Source organism: Lepus europaeus, chromosome 14 (assembly GCF_033115175.1).
Source record: "Lepus europaeus isolate LE1 chromosome 14, mLepTim1.pri, whole genome shotgun sequence".
NCBI classification, from domain to species: domain Eukaryota; kingdom Metazoa; phylum Chordata; class Mammalia; order Lagomorpha; family Leporidae; genus Lepus; species Lepus europaeus.
Genome location: NC_084840.1, coordinates 45097838 through 45116681, shown reverse-complemented (window position 1 = coordinate 45116681; position 18844 = coordinate 45097838). Strand labels below are relative to the sequence as shown.

The following is an 18844-nucleotide window of genomic DNA, read 5'->3' as shown; positions in this document are numbered from 1 at the left end:
TTAACATTTGGGATTGCATCAAATTGAGAAGTTTCTGTACTTCAAAAGAAACAGCCAGGAAAGTGAAGAGGCAACCAACAGAATAGGAAAAGATATTTGTAAACTATGCTACATATAAAGGATTAATAACCAGAATCTACTAAGAAATCAAGAAACTCCACAACAACAAAACAAACAACCCACTAAGAGATGGGCCAAGGACCTCAACAGACATTTTTCAAAAGAGGAAATCCAAATGGCAAACAGACACATGAAAAAATGTTCAAGATCACTAGCAATCAGGGAAATGCAAATCAAAACCACAGTGAGGTTTCACCTCACCCGGGTGAGAATGGCTCACATACAGAAATCTACCAACAACAGATACTGGCGAGGATGTGGGGAAAAAGGGACACTAACCCACTGTTGGTGGGAATGCAAACTGGTTAAGCCACTATGGAAGTCTGTCTGGAGATTCCTCAGAAACCAGAATATAACCCTACCATACAACCCAGCCATCCCACTCCTTGGAATTTACCCAAAGGAAATTAAATTGGCAAACAAAAAAGCGGTCTGCACCTTAATGTTTATTGCAATTACAATCCTAATGTATATGATAATGTCCTACATTACTCTACATTACACTAGGGTTTGATGACCTATTTCCATTGTTTTCACACTATACTTGGTTCTTGAAGGAAAAAAAAAAGTTTAGATGATTGAACATAGAAGAACAATGGGAAAAAGCAAGAACGAAAAATTCTTAGGTAGTAAATGACAGGAAGGATAATAAGGGAAGGCAGAAATGTCAAAAGCAAGATGTCAGTTATGAATGATTGTCTCTGTCCCTTGGCACACTGTCATTCACAAAGGTTGATAAGCATTAAATGCAAACACAAGAGCAGCATTTTATGACAAACTTACTGGACACAACTCAGGTTTCTTGTCTACCTTGAGGGGTACAGAATAATGAAAGAGAAAAAGACATATACATATGTATGTGTATAAAACAGTGTATACAAAGGAACAACAAAATTTAAGTAAAAATTCTGGTACAAATTTCTCTCCAAAGTAACAACCATATACACTGTACATAAAGCAATAATAAAAACATTTCACCAAGTATTAAAAATATAATTATCAATATGAAATCCTCTGAAAGCTAATGCTACTCAGACATATATTGTGTGTGTATAAGATAATAGAAGAATCACCAAAATATGAATCCTGTTGTGCTGTATTTTCTTAACATTAGTTAAGTCAAAGTATCCAAAATGTTCTTTTCAATATATACTAATGAAAAAGAAAGAAATGTGTATCAAAGAGGTATAAAACTAAAAAAATTGTGAAAAGATATAATAGTAAATAGGAGAATTCAGTCATAAACAAAGAGATAAATCTAGATATCAACTCACATATGATGGGAATTACGTAGTATAAACAATGATTTATTAAAGATTATAGTCCCAACATTTCAAAATAAATTTGCCAATTTTTCTACTTACTCAGCCCATGTATTAAACATAAAGTCCATGTCAGGCACCTTTTCTGCTTCCTGGTAAAATGTTATAATGACACAAACAAAAAAAATATGCTTGCTTTATATAAACTCACAAGAAGTATATTCAACTTATTCACTTATCTTCCTATTCCTTAACACAGGTGAGAACTAATAATGAAACCTTCATATGTAATTCACATGAAGATTTTATTCTCATTAAAATAAATTACTGTTAGGTAACTTTTATGTGTCATTAATATAGCTGAGTGTCAAAGCAGAAAAGGAGATGATTTAGGGGGCTCACTAATAAATAAGGGGAAATATGAATGTAAATTTATTATAGTTGATCATGAATAAATTTCATTATTTTATAGAAAAAAGGAGACAGTCCTTTTGTGGGATTTCAGAGAAATGAGACATGTGAAATTAGGAATGAGTAACAAAGTGCGTAACATTGGAAATGGGCTTTAAAAACTGAATAGACCACAACCAAAAGGAAAAGTAAATGAGGACATTCAAAGAAAAGAAAAAGCACATGATAAAAGGTATGGGTTGTGACAGTATCCGAATATTATGTGAACTCTGAATAGTCTGGCAATGTCAGAACATCAAAAGTGACTTAAAAAGACTTCAAGGATTCAAGAGTAGGAATATAAGCCAAAGTCCACATCACAAAAAGTATCTTTAATTCTATGCTAGGATTTGACTCAATATGTTAGCTAATGAGAATACATTGACAGTTGTTAAGCAAGGGAGTCACAGGATCATAAATGATTTAGAAAGATCGAGCTGGATACATTGGAAATGTATCCAATGATGTAAGTGCTTGGGTGAGAGAAAGGATTTTTTTTTTTTTTTTTTTTTTTTTTTTGGCCAGGCAGAGTTAGACAGTGAGAGAGAGACAGAGAGAGAGAGTTATGGACAATGAGAGAGAGACTGAGAGAAAGGTCTTCCTTTCCGTTGGTTCACTCCCCTAATGGTCGCTACAGCTGGCGCTGCGCTGATCCAAAGCCAGGAGCCAGGTACTTCCTCCTGGTCTCACATGCAGGTGCAGGGACCCAAGCACTTGGGCCATCCTCCACTGCCCTCCGGGAGAGACTAGAACCCGGGGTGCTGGCACTGCAGGCAGAGGATTTGCCAAGTGAGACGTGGCGCCAGCAAGAAAGGATCTTAAAAATGGTATGGAAGGGCCAGCACTGTGGCTCACTTGGTTAATCCTCTGCCTGCAGTGCCGGCATCCCATGTGGGCGCCAGTTCTAGTCCCGGCTACTCCTCTTCCAATCCAGCTCTCTGCTGTGGCCAGGGAAAGCAGTTGAAGATGGTTCAAGTCCTTGGGACTGTGCACTGGTGTGGGAGACCAGGAAGAAGCTCCTGTCTCCTGGCTTTGGACTGGCGTAGCTCCGACCATTGCGGCCACTGGGGAGTGAACCAACAGACAGAAGACCTTTCTCTTTGTTTTTCCCTCTCCCTGTCTATTACTCTACCTCTCAAATAAATGACTAAAATCTTTTTTAAAAAATGGCATGGAATTTGGAAAGCAAAACCTGTGAGGCCTGAGAGTAGGTACTGCTTTGGAATTACTAGTAGATATAAAAGGTTCTACTAAATACCTTGTTCAAACTGGATGTCATAAACTCACATTGGAACTCACCAGTATAAGTTATGGGACTCTCGGTAGCCCAGAACGAAGACACGGAAGTCAGGTGAGGATTACTGGACATATGGATTAAAATATGTAGACTAGGGTTAAGAAAATTGGGCCTACAACATTTATCAGAAAAGAACATATGCTTTAAAGTTGAGATCCCAGGCTCTGGGTACCAAATCACACTGTTTAAATCTGTTAAACTGATTACTAGTGATGGTTTTGGAATAGTCACTTAATTTATTTTGGCTTCCTTTTTTCTCAGTTGTAAATGAAGACAACAATAGTCATTCACAGTGCCTTATTTCAAATGTTTGTGATTGTTTTTTTCAAATTCAGATTTGTCCAAATTTTATAAAGATATTACAATGCACCTACTCACATGTTAGGTATAACATCCCAGGAAGTTTGTAACAGCGATTTCATAATAAAATGTACCAATAGATCAAAAGTATAAAACATGACTATATGTAATCAATGTAATATAAGAAAACTTCAAATGGCCTTATGCCATGTTTTTTTAAGATGTGATATCAAGTGAGTTATGATTTTTTCAAATCATCAGAGCTTCTACGATTTTTAATCTATGAATAAAATAATGTATCTATGTAGCGCCTAATGCATAATGGCATGATGATTTAAAGACAAATATATAAAAGATTTGGAGAGTCATTTGGACATGAAAAACATTCAAGAGCTCTTAGGATGGCATTGGTGGTGAAGATGAAGAAGAAAAGGCAGAAACTGGGAGAATGAGGACTTGGGGTTAAGAGGAGACACAAAAAAATTTGCAAATAATTTGAAAATAAGGCGAGAAAGTAGTATTCAGAGATGGGGATCCCAAGGCTAAGAAATTCAGAATCAGATCAATTTTAGGTGAAGAAATTTTTCCTGAGACAGTTGTCCAGGTTGAAGGCTGAAGAAAAGAAGAAGGAATTTGGATAAACACACGCACAAGATTTATAAAGGAGGAATGCCTTTGATGAAATTAACTGAATATGGAATATACAATGAAGGCTATTAAAATTATTAGACTATGAAGAATAATCCCCAACATTTTATCTCCCAAAGTATCCCTCTCCATCACAAGAAGAAATGAAGGGTTAAGAAGAAACGGATTTTAGCTCAAATTGTTCTTTATTTTTTTAACTTTTATTTAGTAAATATAAATTTCCAAAGTACAGCTTATGGATTACAATGGCTTTTCCTCCCCCTAACTTCCCTCCCACCCGCAACCATCCCATCTCCCGCTCCCTCTCCCATTTCATTCACCCATACACATCAAGATTCATTTTCAATTCTCTTATATACAGAAGATCAATTTAGTATATATTAAGTAAAGATTTCAACAGTTTGCACCCACACAGAAACACAAAGTGTAAAATACTGTTTCAGTACTAGTTATATCATTAATTCACATTGTACAACACATTAAGGACAGAGATACTACATGAGGAGTAAGTGCACAGTGACTCCTGTTGTTGACTTAACAAACTGACACTTGTTTATGGCATCAGTAATCTCTCTAGGCTCTTGTCATGAGTTGCCAAGGCTATAGAAGCATTTTGAGTTTGCCAACTTTGATCTTATTTAGACAAGGTCATAGTCAAAGTGGAAGTTTACTCCTCCCTTCAGAGAAAGGTACCTCCTTCTTTGATGGCCTGTTCTTTCCACTGGTATCTCACTCGCAGAGATCCTTCATTTAGGTTTTTGTTTTGTTTTTTGCCACAGTGTCTTGGATTTCCATGCCTAAAATACTCTCATGGGCTCTTCAGCCAGATCCGAATGCCTTAAGGTCTGATTCTGAGGCCAGAATGCTGTTTAGGACATCTGCCATTCTATGAGTCTGCTGTGTATCCCGCTTCCCATGTTGGATCGTTCTCTCCCTTTTTGATTCTATCAGTATTATCAGACACTAGTCTTGTTTATGTGATCCCTTTGACTCTGAGACCTATCAGTATGATCAACTGTGAACTGAAATTGATCACTTGGATTAATGAGGTGGCATTGGTACATGCCACCTTGATGGGATTGTATTGGAATCCCCTGGCACATTTCTAACTCTACCATTTGTACCATTGTACATCTCCTCCCTCTCTTATTCCCACTCTTATATTTAACAGAGATCACTTTTCAGTTAAATTTAAATACCTAAGAATAACTGTGTGTTAATTACAGAGTTCAACCAATAGTATTAAGTAGAACAAAAAATACTAAAATGGATAAAGTATTAAGTTGTACATCAACAGTCAGGACAAGGGCTGATCAAGTTACTGTTTCTCATAGTGTCCATTTCACTTCAACAGGCTTCTTTTTTTGGTGCTCGGTTAGTTGTCACCAATCAGGGAGAACATATGATATTTGTCCCTCTGGGACTGGCTTATTTCACTCAGCATGATGTGTGAGGGTGATCTGGCTGCGACATCTGTCACCCCATTGATCGCAAGGGTGGATTCAGCTGATCTGGCTGGCTAAGTGGGTGTCCCCTTCCTCCCTCACCGCTCCATGTGGGTCTCTCCCGAACCTGTGTGCTTGGTCAAACAGGACGACCTTCCCCGCTAGAGGAGGACCAGTCTTCGGTCAATGGTATACAAGTAGCTGCGCTCCCCTGCTAGAACCTCCAAACAAGTTCTCAAACTGTTCTTTATTCTCCCAACAAGGTAGGGGACATTAACCTAGAACCTTTGATGCTTGGTCAGAGCTATGGACAGGTGAGAAGACAGAAACTTTGTATTTAAGGCTCTTGATGATTCTGCATCAGGAAATCACTGTTTACAGTTAGATATTTGGTCTGCTCATATTTGTATAATATAGTCATATGTAGTACACCTAAGAGTATTATTGGGATAAGTTTCTTTATAGTAAAAGCTGTACCATTTCTTTGTGTTTCTCTAAAAAAAAGATGCCCTGTACATTTTAGATGGAGGATTTTCCACAAACTATAAACTATAAAATAACTTAAACACACTTGACTTTCATGTATGTACATACTATATGATATTACTTTTAAAAAATGGGAAAAGGAGTTAAGGATAAACTTATTTTAGTTCAAATTATTTTATACATGAGGAATCTTCAGAAAGTTTTTGGAAAGGTGAATTACAAAATACTTATGGATTTAAAAAACCATTTGCAGCAATATAAATTTATCTTTCAATTTCATTTTCACCAACTTTTTGAAGTACCCTTATATATAAATTATTTTAAAAACTGACATAATCAGTTATTAAATCAACAACAGAAGTCACTGTGCACTTGCTCCCCATGTAGGGGGAAGAACAACTATAATCCAAAATTTGTACTTATGAAATGTATATTTATTAAATAAAAGCTTTTTATAAAAAAGAAAATAGATCTTAGTAAAAAGAAATAAAAATGGGAATAGGAGAGGAAGGATGAAGAAGGGTGAGAGTGCAGATAGCAGGGTGGGTCTGGTGGGAAAATTCACTCTGTTCCTAAAGTTGTATTTATGCAATACATGAAGTTTGTATACCTTAAATAAAATTTTTCTGGGCGAAAAAATATTAAGAAAAGGCAAAGTAAAAAAAAAACCTAGCATAATAAGAGCTCTCTAACATAATACTCTTGGGTCTTAAATGCAGTCTATATAAATATAAAAGCAACCTCCACAAGTATCTTTCACTTAACATTTTACAAACAAGGAAACTGGGGTCCATGGTACTTTGGAAATTTGAAACTGAGAACACACAGCAAGAAATACTGGGGCATATTTGTCTTAACCTGCTGTCCACGCTGCCCCTTATCATCTGGAGCTAGAGAACTACACTAACATGAGGCTGCATGCAAAAACATAGTCTCAGTCCTTGCTGGGCCATGTGTAATATGTATTTCTCTTTTAAAAAATAATACCCACTCTATAATTTATTCTCTGGACATATTAATTGCTGAAATGCCAGGGTAAGAATAAAAATGACATTTTGATCTGGCTTAGTTTTTTAATTTATTATGTATATAAAAATATGAGAACTGAGCTCATTAAGGTTTAATATTATAAAAGAGCTATGTATGCCTCCTTTAAGCCCTGGGCAAAAGCACTGAGACCCAAATAGCCATAAATAGTGGATTAAATGCTCAGCAATAAACAGTAAGACATTTACTAGTGGCAAGAATATTATATAACACCATATAGATAGAATAATGATTGCATTTATTCATTTGTGTCCTTGTTCCAAGGATTAAAAATAGAGATACTGGAGTAGAGCAAGATAAAACTAAGTGATAAAATTAGTTAACAGAAAATTCATATAGGAAAAATTCAGCAAATCCTAACATAGTGACCTGCTTGTTGGCTGTTGACATTCTTTGCAGCCATTTTCATGAGTTAAGCTGAAAATTTACCAGTGCATACATGTCTGATTCAAAAGAAGGTAGACAGAAAAGTGTCAGGAGAACATATTAATAAGGATAAAAATATAAAATTATACCTACAGACTTGAAATGTCACTGTTTACCAAAGATTCCAAAATTGCACTTGGGCTTAGGAAAACATGTCATGAGCCATCAGTAAAGTCTTTCATGAGAGCTGGATGGGAGACAGTGCTGCTGTTAGCTGGTATTTTCCACGCCTTAAACTACGTGTCAAATGACAAATGAACTAAACTTTTCCCTATTTTTCAAACGTGACTCATCTGTTTACTTTACTTTGAATTCAAGAGAGTATAATGGAAACAACCTGATCTCTATTAATTTGATACGTTGTCAACTGTTCAGAGCTTCATTTACCTCATCTGAAACCTGAAAACTATCACTTTTACCTTACAGGCTTTTGTGACAAATGGAAACCAAGCCTTTAAAGCTTCCTATGTGAGGCTTGGTATACAGAATTCACTGATATTTTATCAATGTATGTTCACACATAACCATTCATGATGATTGAAAGCAAATTAAAAAGATTCAGAAAATACAAATCTTAAATTGTTTAAATAATAACAGCCTGCATCCTATTTACTTCCAGTGAGATGCTTTGTAAGACATGAATTGAAAGAAAACTAGGACAAATATACATTTGCGTATCTTCTCATAGATTAGGGCTCTGACATTTGGAAAGGGATTGGGGCCGATGAATGTGCTCATAGCTTGTGGTTTAAAGGAGACCCTAAGAACACCTTGTTCACGGCAGGTGCCGTGGCTCAATAGGCTAATCCTCTGCCTTGCGGTGCAGTGCACCCTGGGTTCTAGTCCCGGTTGGGGTGCCGGATTCTGTCCCGGTTGCCCCTCTTCCAGGCCAGCTCTCTGCTATGGCCCGGGAGTGCAGTGGAGGATGGCCCAAGTCCTTGGGCCCTGCACCCGCATGGGAGACCAGGAGAAGCACCTGGCTCCTGCCTTCGGATCAGCGTGATGGCAAAAGGAAGACCTTTCTCTCTCTCACTCTCACTCTCACTGTCTGCTCTGCCTGTCAAAAAAGAAAAAAAGAACACCTTGTTCCCCTGCATTCACCCAAACCCACCATGCCTTGGCCCACAGAGGTCTCCTTATTAAATTTTTTTCTCCTATCAGAAAATGGAGCCAAACATCGCTAGAAGGAGGTCTTTTCCTCCAGTTGTAACCATCTAAGAATACATGGAGCAGTCCACACAGAAGAGAGAACAGCTGAAGTGTTTCCTTTTTGATCTATCCTTGAGGTCACTGCAGCCTACTTGCAGAGTGGCAGTCTTCCTTCAGGTCACGCTTGCCAGCCCTTAGTTTACCTCCATAGCTATGTGGGTCCGTACCCACACACACGTGCACACACACATAAGCACACATAGTATAACCTGTTCACTGCCATTTCTTGAGAGTCACCTACATCCATTCCTTTTTCCCAAAGAGTGACTCACTTATCATGAAGGAAAGGAAGAAGGGGAAATCATGACTAATGCATTAAGACCAAAGCAAGGGTGGTGCTGTGGCACAGAGGGTTAACACACTGGCCTGAAGCGCTGGCATCCCATATGGCCGCCAGTTCTAGTCCCAGCTGCTCCACTTCCCATCCAGCTCTCTGCTATGGCCTGGGAAAGCAGTAGAAGATGGCCCAAGTCCTTGGGCCCCTGCACCCTGTGGGAGACCCGGAAGAAGCTCCTGGCTTCGCGGATTGGCACAGTTCTGGCCGTTGCGGCCAGTTGGGGAGTGAACCAGTGGATGGAAGACCTCTCTCTCTCTCTCTCTCTCTCTCTCTCTCTGTAACTCTGACTCTCAAGTAAAAAAATAAATCTTTTTTAAAAAAGGCCAAAGCAAGGCAAAATGTCAAAAGCAGCAGTCAAAATTCTATTATTAGGAACAATAAATGAAAAAACTGATTTTTAAAGGCTAATAAAAAGGGTTTGGTTTTGCTTTTTATATTGCCACTTTGTAGCTGTTTAACGGCAGAGCAGATCATCGCTCTCTTGGAAATCCACTCCAGCACATAAAATGATAAGGAAGAAATGGCTCAGAAACACTTTTAAAGATGTGACCAAACATACAACTTAAGTATTTTAAAAGGTAAATTTTAAAATAATTCATGCCACAAATAAGGCTTTTGGAAAGCATTCTCCCTGTAATAGTCCAACCCTCTTCTAATTTATTGTATATTTTGACTGTCCTGACATTCACTTTTAAAGGGCCATCCTTTTCCAGCTACAGTCCAAGCATATTCTGGTACATGGTGTTAATCCAGTTGTTAAAACTGCTGCCAAGCAAACTCAGTTTAGAATTTTATTGCTTTGGGGCATAGGCCATTTTCAAGGCTTAGAGAGCAAAGACTAATGTGATTTTTAGTGCAAATTTTAATATTCAATACCAGACACAATTGGGAGAGTTTCTGAACACCAAAGCAAGGAACACTAAATTGCCCAATTTACAAAAACTGAAAACACAATTCCATAATATTTTTATTGTAGCTGTGAAAGTCATTTTGCTCTGACTATTGAAATATCACATATAAATAGGAAAGCCTCATAATAATACATGTTCTCCTATGGGAAATTCAGTAATTTTTCATTTCTAGCTTTGTTTTAGAACTGAAACTAGTTATGACAACAATAAGGAACAATCTGCATAATTTAAAATATGGTGAGGTAAATTTCCAAACTCTTGGTTCAATTCATTTAATTAAACATATTATAAACAAATTGTTTTTCTTTTGTTTTCAATTGCAATGTCTTCTTTAATTGGTTTGAGTTATATTTTAAATATCATCCTATGATTAACAGCTATCATAAAAGATCCCTATGACAAAATCATCTTATTTTATTCTTGTTGTATTTGAGATAGCCTCTTCCTATGTCAGACTGTGAAGTGTGTTCACCACTAGGATGGTCTTTCTTACGCTGATAGAAATCAGACTCCCTTCTGCATCCTGGTCTTCATGAACAGCAGAAGGGAGTGCTTTAGGGTGGCATGAAGCTGCCAACTGTACAATCTCTTTCCAACTTGGTTAACAGTAGGGCTCTGGATATCAGGTGGGGAGGGAACACACAAGTGTCCTCTCAAGACCTCAATCTCTAATTTTTCCTCTTCCATTCTTGGCAGGTGGTCTCATCTCTGGTATACATGATGAGTTACCATCTGCATATCTCAATACTATGATATTATTCTATGGGTACTCTATACTACCAGGACTATCTTTCCTGCACGTAGAGCATGTCTGATGCACTGCAGTTAAGCATCATCACCGTTATGTGCTTATGTACTTCATTACAGGCTTTGGGAGTGGGGATGAATTTTTGTATCATATTAACTTCAAAGTCTACCATTCTTAAATTGTTGTCCTTTGAGTTAACATAAACCACATTAAGGACAGAAGAAATCGTTATTAAAATTTCTCATAGAGTAGTATTAAATTTGTGTCCTTAAGGATGCGAATTTTGAGTAAAACTTAGCAAATCAGATTACATTTTACAAATAAGATTGCATTTATTGTATGTGAGCATATACAATATTAGATGAGTATTTTGCTAGAACAATGTAAACAATTGCAATCTTATAAAATCTTTTATGAAAGATTCATCAGAACCTCAGATGGCAATTCCTAGGCTTCCCCAAACTTCCTCAATTAAAAAGAGTAAATGTTTTTGGCGATTCAGCCTCCCAATTCTAAGGGGCACCTGTCATTCTGCAAGCATAACCCAGGCAGACGTGGATGCTCACTGAGCTTTGTAGAGGCTTGAGTGGCTCAGTGGGGACTACACTAGTTAGGAGTTCGGTGGGTATGATCATTACAGCGAGAGCATAGCCTTATTACTAGTGGAGATGCCTTAAATTAGGGCATAAAAGGTCACATATAGACTACTTCTCTTAGGGCATACTTGGAACACAAGAGAAAAGGAAGAAACTTCTATAATTATTCTGCACTTTGTATTCCTCATAGAAATTTCTAGCCTAAGCTTCATAAACTTCTCAGATTGAAGAGAAAATGAAAACCCAGAGACAATAAACTTCAGGAAAGAATTCTGTACAGAAAGTGAAATCTGGCTTAGAAGATTATATAATGTGTAATTATTTTAGAGTTTTCCTGTAAATCACAGATCCAAGTTATTCTACATCTCATTACTAGGTACAGTAATGCAATTCTCATTTGTTAAATTTTACTCTAAATCTGTGTCTCTGGATCCACTACTCTGTGCACAAATAATATAAGGCAATTGTCTTTCCTCTTCTTAAATATTCCCTAGCATTTTGTCTAATAAACATTGAGGTTTGCATATCACAACTTTGCCAAACAGTGCAGGTCTTCTGGTTTAAATCTGTCTGTTGCTATATTTATTTATTGTTTGTGACATCATTAATATCTAAAGGATATTTCTCTTGCCAGCATCTTTTCTATTGCTTTGTTTGAAATTCATTTCACATACTTTGATTACTATGCTGTGGCATAAAGGTATTTTATTGATCATAAAATTGCAAAGATAATGCCTAGCAGCATTCCACCTGAGTGTTTCATAGTCAAATTTACTAAAACATTACTAATGTCAACATAAAGTTTAGGAGAGAAAACTATATAAAAGGAAAGATTCTCAAGGTTAGCAGCAAGACTTTTTTAAAAGTGAAAGAAATGGGTTTTCCTTTGCAAAACATCTTTCTGGTAGACATGCTGCTTCTCTGCACCAGCGTCTTTCCTCGTCCTCCAGAGGACTTGGTTCATTACTGGGATCATTCACTCCCTTTGTTGTATTTAATTATTTTTTGTTGCATCATCAAAGCAATTAGCTACAGATGGATCCAGTCAAAGACTCCTTCCACTTCCATCCTTCTTCTGGGCACAAGCACACTAACCTTGGCTCTGATCCTTGAAATCCCTGTACCTAAGCCAAACTCTCAACATGTCTTTCAAATTGAGGTTTTTAACCCTGCTCTCTCCTAAAAAGAACAAAAAGGCAATAGTAGACTGTCTTTGAAGACAAGGGAGGGAGACAATGAAGGATCCAAGTCTCCTTTACGAGCCACTCACGATCCAAAGCTCTGATTGCAGAAAAAAAAAAAAACAAATGGGACTTTTAGCCATAGTAACACAACTAAAATATACAGGATATGCTAAGTAGAGCAGCAATTAATCATTGCTCATTGCTGTAACTGGTCCAATTCATAATAAGAATGCATTTCTTATATTCTTATATGTATAAAGCATAGCCACATTCTGTAACTCTGGGGAAACTGTACAGAGGCACAATAATTATAGGATTTTAGACTTTACTCTGTATAACACCTCATACTTATATTTCATTGCAGCAGCCTCTAACCAAGAATTAAAAATGTCCACTTAGAGGATGGCTCATCTTTTCCTACCTAAGTCAACAACCCAAGTTTATTGGGTATTACTTGGTATTCCCCATTTAAGTTACTGATGTTCTTCACTCACTTCCAAAGGTAGTATTATAATGTTATGCATGGAATCACAGTGCATCAGAGAACCAGGGTTCAAATGACGGGCAAAATTTCTGTAATGGAGCGTGCAACAAATTCTAAGTTTAAAGGGCACTCACACACAGACATCAGAAACATACAGTAACAGGAAAAGACAATAATGGGTATTGTTGGACAGATCTGAAGGGAGCACAAAGACTCTCAGGAAGTTGACAACAGAACAAAATTTCTCCCACTAACCCAGCCTCTACTGCCCACATACCCTTGGTAACGCTGACCTTTATCTCTCACCACAGCAGAGATGAACAGATACAACTGTTCTCCAATTATCCCAGAAGATACTCAGGTAAATTAAGTAAACAAAGTAAATAAATGAAAACTCAAAGGAAAAAAGAGGCCTTGGTTTCTCAGAAGATGAAATGGACACATTACTTGTGGTGATTTCACAGCCTGACCCCTTGGCTTTCCCTCACCTGAGAGAGCCTGAAAGATGAGGACATCACCACTCCCTCTGCATTACAATGTCGTGTTTCTATCTCTAGACATTTCTGTAAGGAAAACTTTTTTTTTTAATCATTTTGCAGTGTTGGTATCCATCATGGCGACAAAAATCTGACCCAGGTAAAGCATGGACAAACAGAAGAATCCACATGACACAGCAATAGTGCTTACGAATATTGTACTCCTGATCAAAGTGAAATTTGATTACATGGCTGGTACCTCAGAGCATAAGTCACTAATGACTATTAGTTAAATATGGAGTTTTATGGAGTTTTTGTTTTTGTTTGGCTTGGTTTAAGAGGAAACTTGGGAGCTGGCATTTTGGCACAGGGAATTGACCCACTGTTTGCAATGCTGGCATCCTACATCAGAGTGTCAATTATACTCCTGGCTGCTCCACTTCTGATCCAGTTCCCTGGTATTGTGCTTAGGAAAACGATCTACTGCATGGGCCCCTGCCTATCATGTAGGAAATCAAGATGGACTTACAGGCTCCTGGCTTAGGACTTGATCTACTCCAGCCATCTTGCCATTTGTGGCTATCTGGGGACTGGATCAGTGAATAGAAGATCTTTGTCTATCTACCTATCAAATAAATAAACACAGAAAATATTTTTTAAAAACCACATTTTTAAGGGAAACTTATTCTTCCCTTCTTCATATGGGATGTAGGGAACGCTGATTCCACAAACAAGATATCAGAGGAACAAGCATATGGTTGAGAATTTTAATCTTTCCATCTAATAGAAGCCTGTGAAAGTGACACTTAGCATTATATCTTTTCGTTATTTATCTTTCGCCTTTCCTAATAGCATGATGCTACTTAGTCCGCTGATCTACTCCATAAATGAATATATCGTGCCTTGCCTTATACTTTCCTTAAGGAAAGTTCTCTGGATTCAGGAGCTCAGCATCTATTGAGAAAGATAATCATAACATCAAACACTACAATTAAAGTGAACACAATGGTAATGTAACTCTTTTGATTTCAGAGAATTGGTTACACCGAATTTGTTTTGAAGGTAAAAAGATTGTGTTTTTGAAAGAATGAGGATGTTTATAAGAGGACCATGTTGGAGGATAGCGTAAATCCTTGGGCCTCTACACCCATATGGGAGACCTGGAGGAAGCTCCAAGCTCCTGGCTTTGGGTCAGAAAGCTCCGGCCTTTGCAGAAATCTGGGGAGACCTCTCTCTCTCTCTCTCTCTCTGCTTCTGTCTCTCTGTAACTCCACCTTTCCAATAAATAAATAAATAAGTAAGTAAATAGGTAAGTAAGTAAATAAATCTTTAAAAAATGTAAGAGGATCATGTAAAAATTGCTAAAGTATAAAGGGAAATGCATTGTTAAGGCCATCCAGAGAGTGAACCAGCAGATGAAGATTCTCTCTCTTTCTATCTCTCACTATGGCTTACCTTTTGTCTCTATAACTCTGTTTTTAAGTAAATAAATCTTTTTTTAAGGGAAAGGCAATAGCTGGAAAAGGCTATGTGCATTAAAACAAACTAACTTCATCCTCAGTGGTTTAGAGAACCACCAAAAGATTTTCATACTGAAATAAAATGATCGTGTATATGTTTTAGATTGTGGCACTACATTAAAGTATAACTTTAAGAGAAGCCAAAATGTAGGGTACTATCTTAGGCACTAAGATATGAAGAAGAATGTGGGGCAATCAGTTTTAAGGTTGTTATGTGATTAAGAGCTGACATAACAGAAATTATGAAATTATGAAAAGTTCAGGGGTTAAATTTGATAGAAAATCATTATTTAATGACTTCACAAATTAGAATATATATAATTTTGTATATTGGTGGAAAAGGAGATATCTCTTGCATGTGAAAATTTGAAGCATGTTTAAGGTTTAGAATATAAATTTTAATTTTACATTAACTTAAGTAATCAGAAACATATCTAGGAATCTCATGACCATAACAGTGTAATTACCATCCTACTCTGGTATTATCTCCATTGCACAGAAAATATGTGAAGATAACTTAGCTACACATTATTTATGGAGATCTACATTCATCCTAAAGCTTTACACGTTTTCTTAAAAAATTATTTATTTATTTATTTATTTATTTGAAAGAGTTACATAGACAGAGAAGTAGAGGCAAAGAGAGAGAAGTCTTCCATCCATGGGTTCACTCCTCGATTGGCTGCAATGGCCAGAGCTGCACCGATCTGAAGCCAGGAGCCAGGAGCTTCTTCTGGATCTCCCACGCGGTGCAGAGTCCCAAAGACTAGGGCCACCTTCTACTGCTTTCCCGGGTCATAGCAAAGAGCCAACCAGAAGTGGAGCAGCCAGGACTCAAACCGGCAGGCATATTTGATGCCGGCACTGCAAACAGCAGCTTTACCTGCTATGCCACAGTGCTGGCCCCAAGTTTTATATTCTATGATGATGATAATCATATGGATTCTTGAATATAAAGAAAGTAGTCAAGACCTTTCTTATGGGCTAGCATTGGGGCATAGTTGTTTAAGCCATTGCTTGTGATGCTGGTGTTGCATATTTGACCAACCGTTCAAATCATTTGGCTTTTGATCCAGCTCCCTGCTAATGCACCTGAGAAAGCAGTGAAAGATGCCCTAAGGACTTCGGCCCCTGCCACCTATGTGGGATACCAACATGGAGTTTATAGTTCTTGGCTTCAGTCTGGCCAGACCTGGATATTCTGCCTAACTAGGGAGTGAACCACAGGATGTAAGATATCCTTCTCTTTCTCTTTCATCTCTGTCTCTGTCTCTTTCTCTCCTCTCCTCTCCTCTTCTCTTCCCCCAACATTCTGCTTTTCAAATAAATAAATAAATAAATAAATAAATAAATCTATGTTTTAAAAATACCTTTCACATGTGAATCTGTTTGTCTTACGATATATTAATCCAGAAGGTAGGAGTCCATATGTTCACATGTGTGTGTATGTGTTTTGCTGTTATAACCCAGGGCCAGGTACACAGGACACTTTAAACCTCTATAAACCAATCAAGAGATGATTTTATAAGATACATACATTTTGATGATGTGATATATAATTAAATGCATATAACTTTATACATATAGTCACTTAAAATTAAGATGTCTACATTGTGTAAGGGGGTAAGTAAAAACAACATTCACTCTCAAAAATGAATGTCAGTCTAAAAAAAGCTTTCTGGAATTTTTCTATTCATTAAAATGCTACAAATGATTATTTAAGATTTGTTTTTAGAAATTTCTGATTACATAAATTATTATAACTTTCTTTAGAAAAAAATCTGTTCTACTGCCTGAAGCTGAGACTGTATTTATCTCACAAGGATTATATGACCTGTCTTATTGATATATTAATTTAATTCAATGCATATGAAGCATAAATAGTAGCCTTTTACTGTTTAATAACACATAGTAAATAGAAGAGTATAAGATGCTATTTCAAAAACTCTAGGTATTCACAATCACTTTGGGGAAGATAAGCCATGTATATGGGGAGCTATTATGACATAAAGGGACTTAAAAATAAGGCATCAAAAGTGGCTGCAAGGAGAAGAGTTTGGTGCAATGTATCACATCATTTTGCTGATACAACCTACCAAGAGGTCAAAGATAAAACCTATGCTATGAATCTGCAAATGAATGCATAGAAGTTGTTTGTCAAATGTATGAGGGACATCTGAAGAGAATGAATCCAACAGTCTGTCTATCACATATGATTATCAGTCAGTTTTATTTTATCAGTCAGTTTTATTTTATTGATAATCTGGCAGACCTCAGCTGCCTTGTTTGCTGGGCTGATACCCAGACATACCAGCCTTATAACAAAGATTGGATCAAAGGAAAGATCCATGTGTTCCTTTGCTGGCAGACCCAATTGGCAGGAAAATGATGGAGTTGGAAGCATTAAGGGGATAGAGGTGGGCTTGGAACACAAGTATGTATAGCAGGATGTAGTAGTTCTGTATTATGGTAATCCTGCTTTCATTTTGTTATACTCTAGCTAAGATTAAATGTATTAGATGATGTATGAGAATATTGTTCAATATAAAACCCCTGGTGCCTCTTTTTTCTTTTTCTTCTTCTTCTTCTTTTTTTTTTTTTTTACTTAAACATTTTTATGAGGATTTATATGGAAGTTTCCAGAGCTTCAGACTGTTGAGATTTGCGTTAGAATAGTAACTGTACTAACCCTTGGAGATGGAGTGGGGATGTCTCAGTTTAGTTATATCCTCAAGATAAACTTTTAGTGGAAAAATAAATGTTCTTTATTAAAAAAATGCATTGAGATCAAAGTTCTATTTATATATGTTCTTATTGATTAATTAGTTTGATGTGAAATAAAATGGATAACAGTGGACATTTACAGTTAGCATAAACTAAGAAGAACATGTGAAGAGAAAAAATGAGGTAGAGACAATACTCAGGTATCTCATTATTTCTAAGGTGAGCAGAGGTAGAAAAGTTGAAAAAGCAAGAAAAAGCTGTAGGAAAACCAGGAAGGTACGGCAACTCATAGCTACCACAAGACAGTGTTTCTAATCAGGGATGCCAACAGATGTTGGATGCTGGTGATTCATTGAGCAAACTGGGGACAGAAAAATGTTCACTGGCTTTTTCAAGATGAAACTGGTGGTCTTTCCAAGAGCAGATGCAGTGAGGTGAACGCAAGTTGAAGAAGCAAGAGCAAGACAGACATTTTTGACCATTTACTCTGAAGGAAAAGAGAGTAAACAAGTGGTAGATGAAGCAACAAATGAGGTACGTAAAGGATTTTAAAAATATGCTGCATGCTCATTGGATGAGTCGGTGAGGAGCAGACTGAAAGCATAAGGGAAAGCACCTCAAGGAAACAAGGTTGTTGAGCAGAAGGGAAGGGTTGCCATTCAAATAATAACTGAGTAGTGCTGCAGAGGAACTACAGGAGACAAGGATATATAAGAGTAACATGCAAGGACAATAGGTTTGGAATTTTCTTATTTTCATTTGGCAATGGCGACCTCCTAAGTATGTGTGTGTATATATATATATATGCATATATATATATATATATATATATATATATATAAGCAGGTAAGAACTGTTAGAAATCACACTGTGAAAAATAAGCTGGAGATGGTTATCAGGATGTTCTTAGGACAACCAGCCTCCAAGATGACCCCTAACCTCTGCCTCCTGAAATTCACTGGGTCATTGGCACCCTTCCATTGTCCAATCACACACTGAATGATGCTGGAATATATAACCAATAATGCACAGCAAAATTGTGGTGTATGGCTTCTCAGGCAATGTGGCTTCTACCTTGTTTCATTAGGTCATTCACTAAGAGCAGCCAGTTTTCATGGCCTAAGGATACTCAAGAAGCCCTATGGAGACACCCACACAGTACATAACCAAGAGT

At 37.1% G+C, this 18844-nt stretch overlaps 1 pseudogene; it reads left to right on the top strand.

Annotated features, from left to right (window-relative positions):
* Window positions 1–17010: 17010 nt before the first annotated feature.
* LOC133773867 (enhancer of rudimentary homolog) lies at window positions 17011–17335 on the top strand (annotated as a pseudogene).
* The last annotated feature ends 1509 nt before the right edge of the window (window positions 17336–18844 follow it).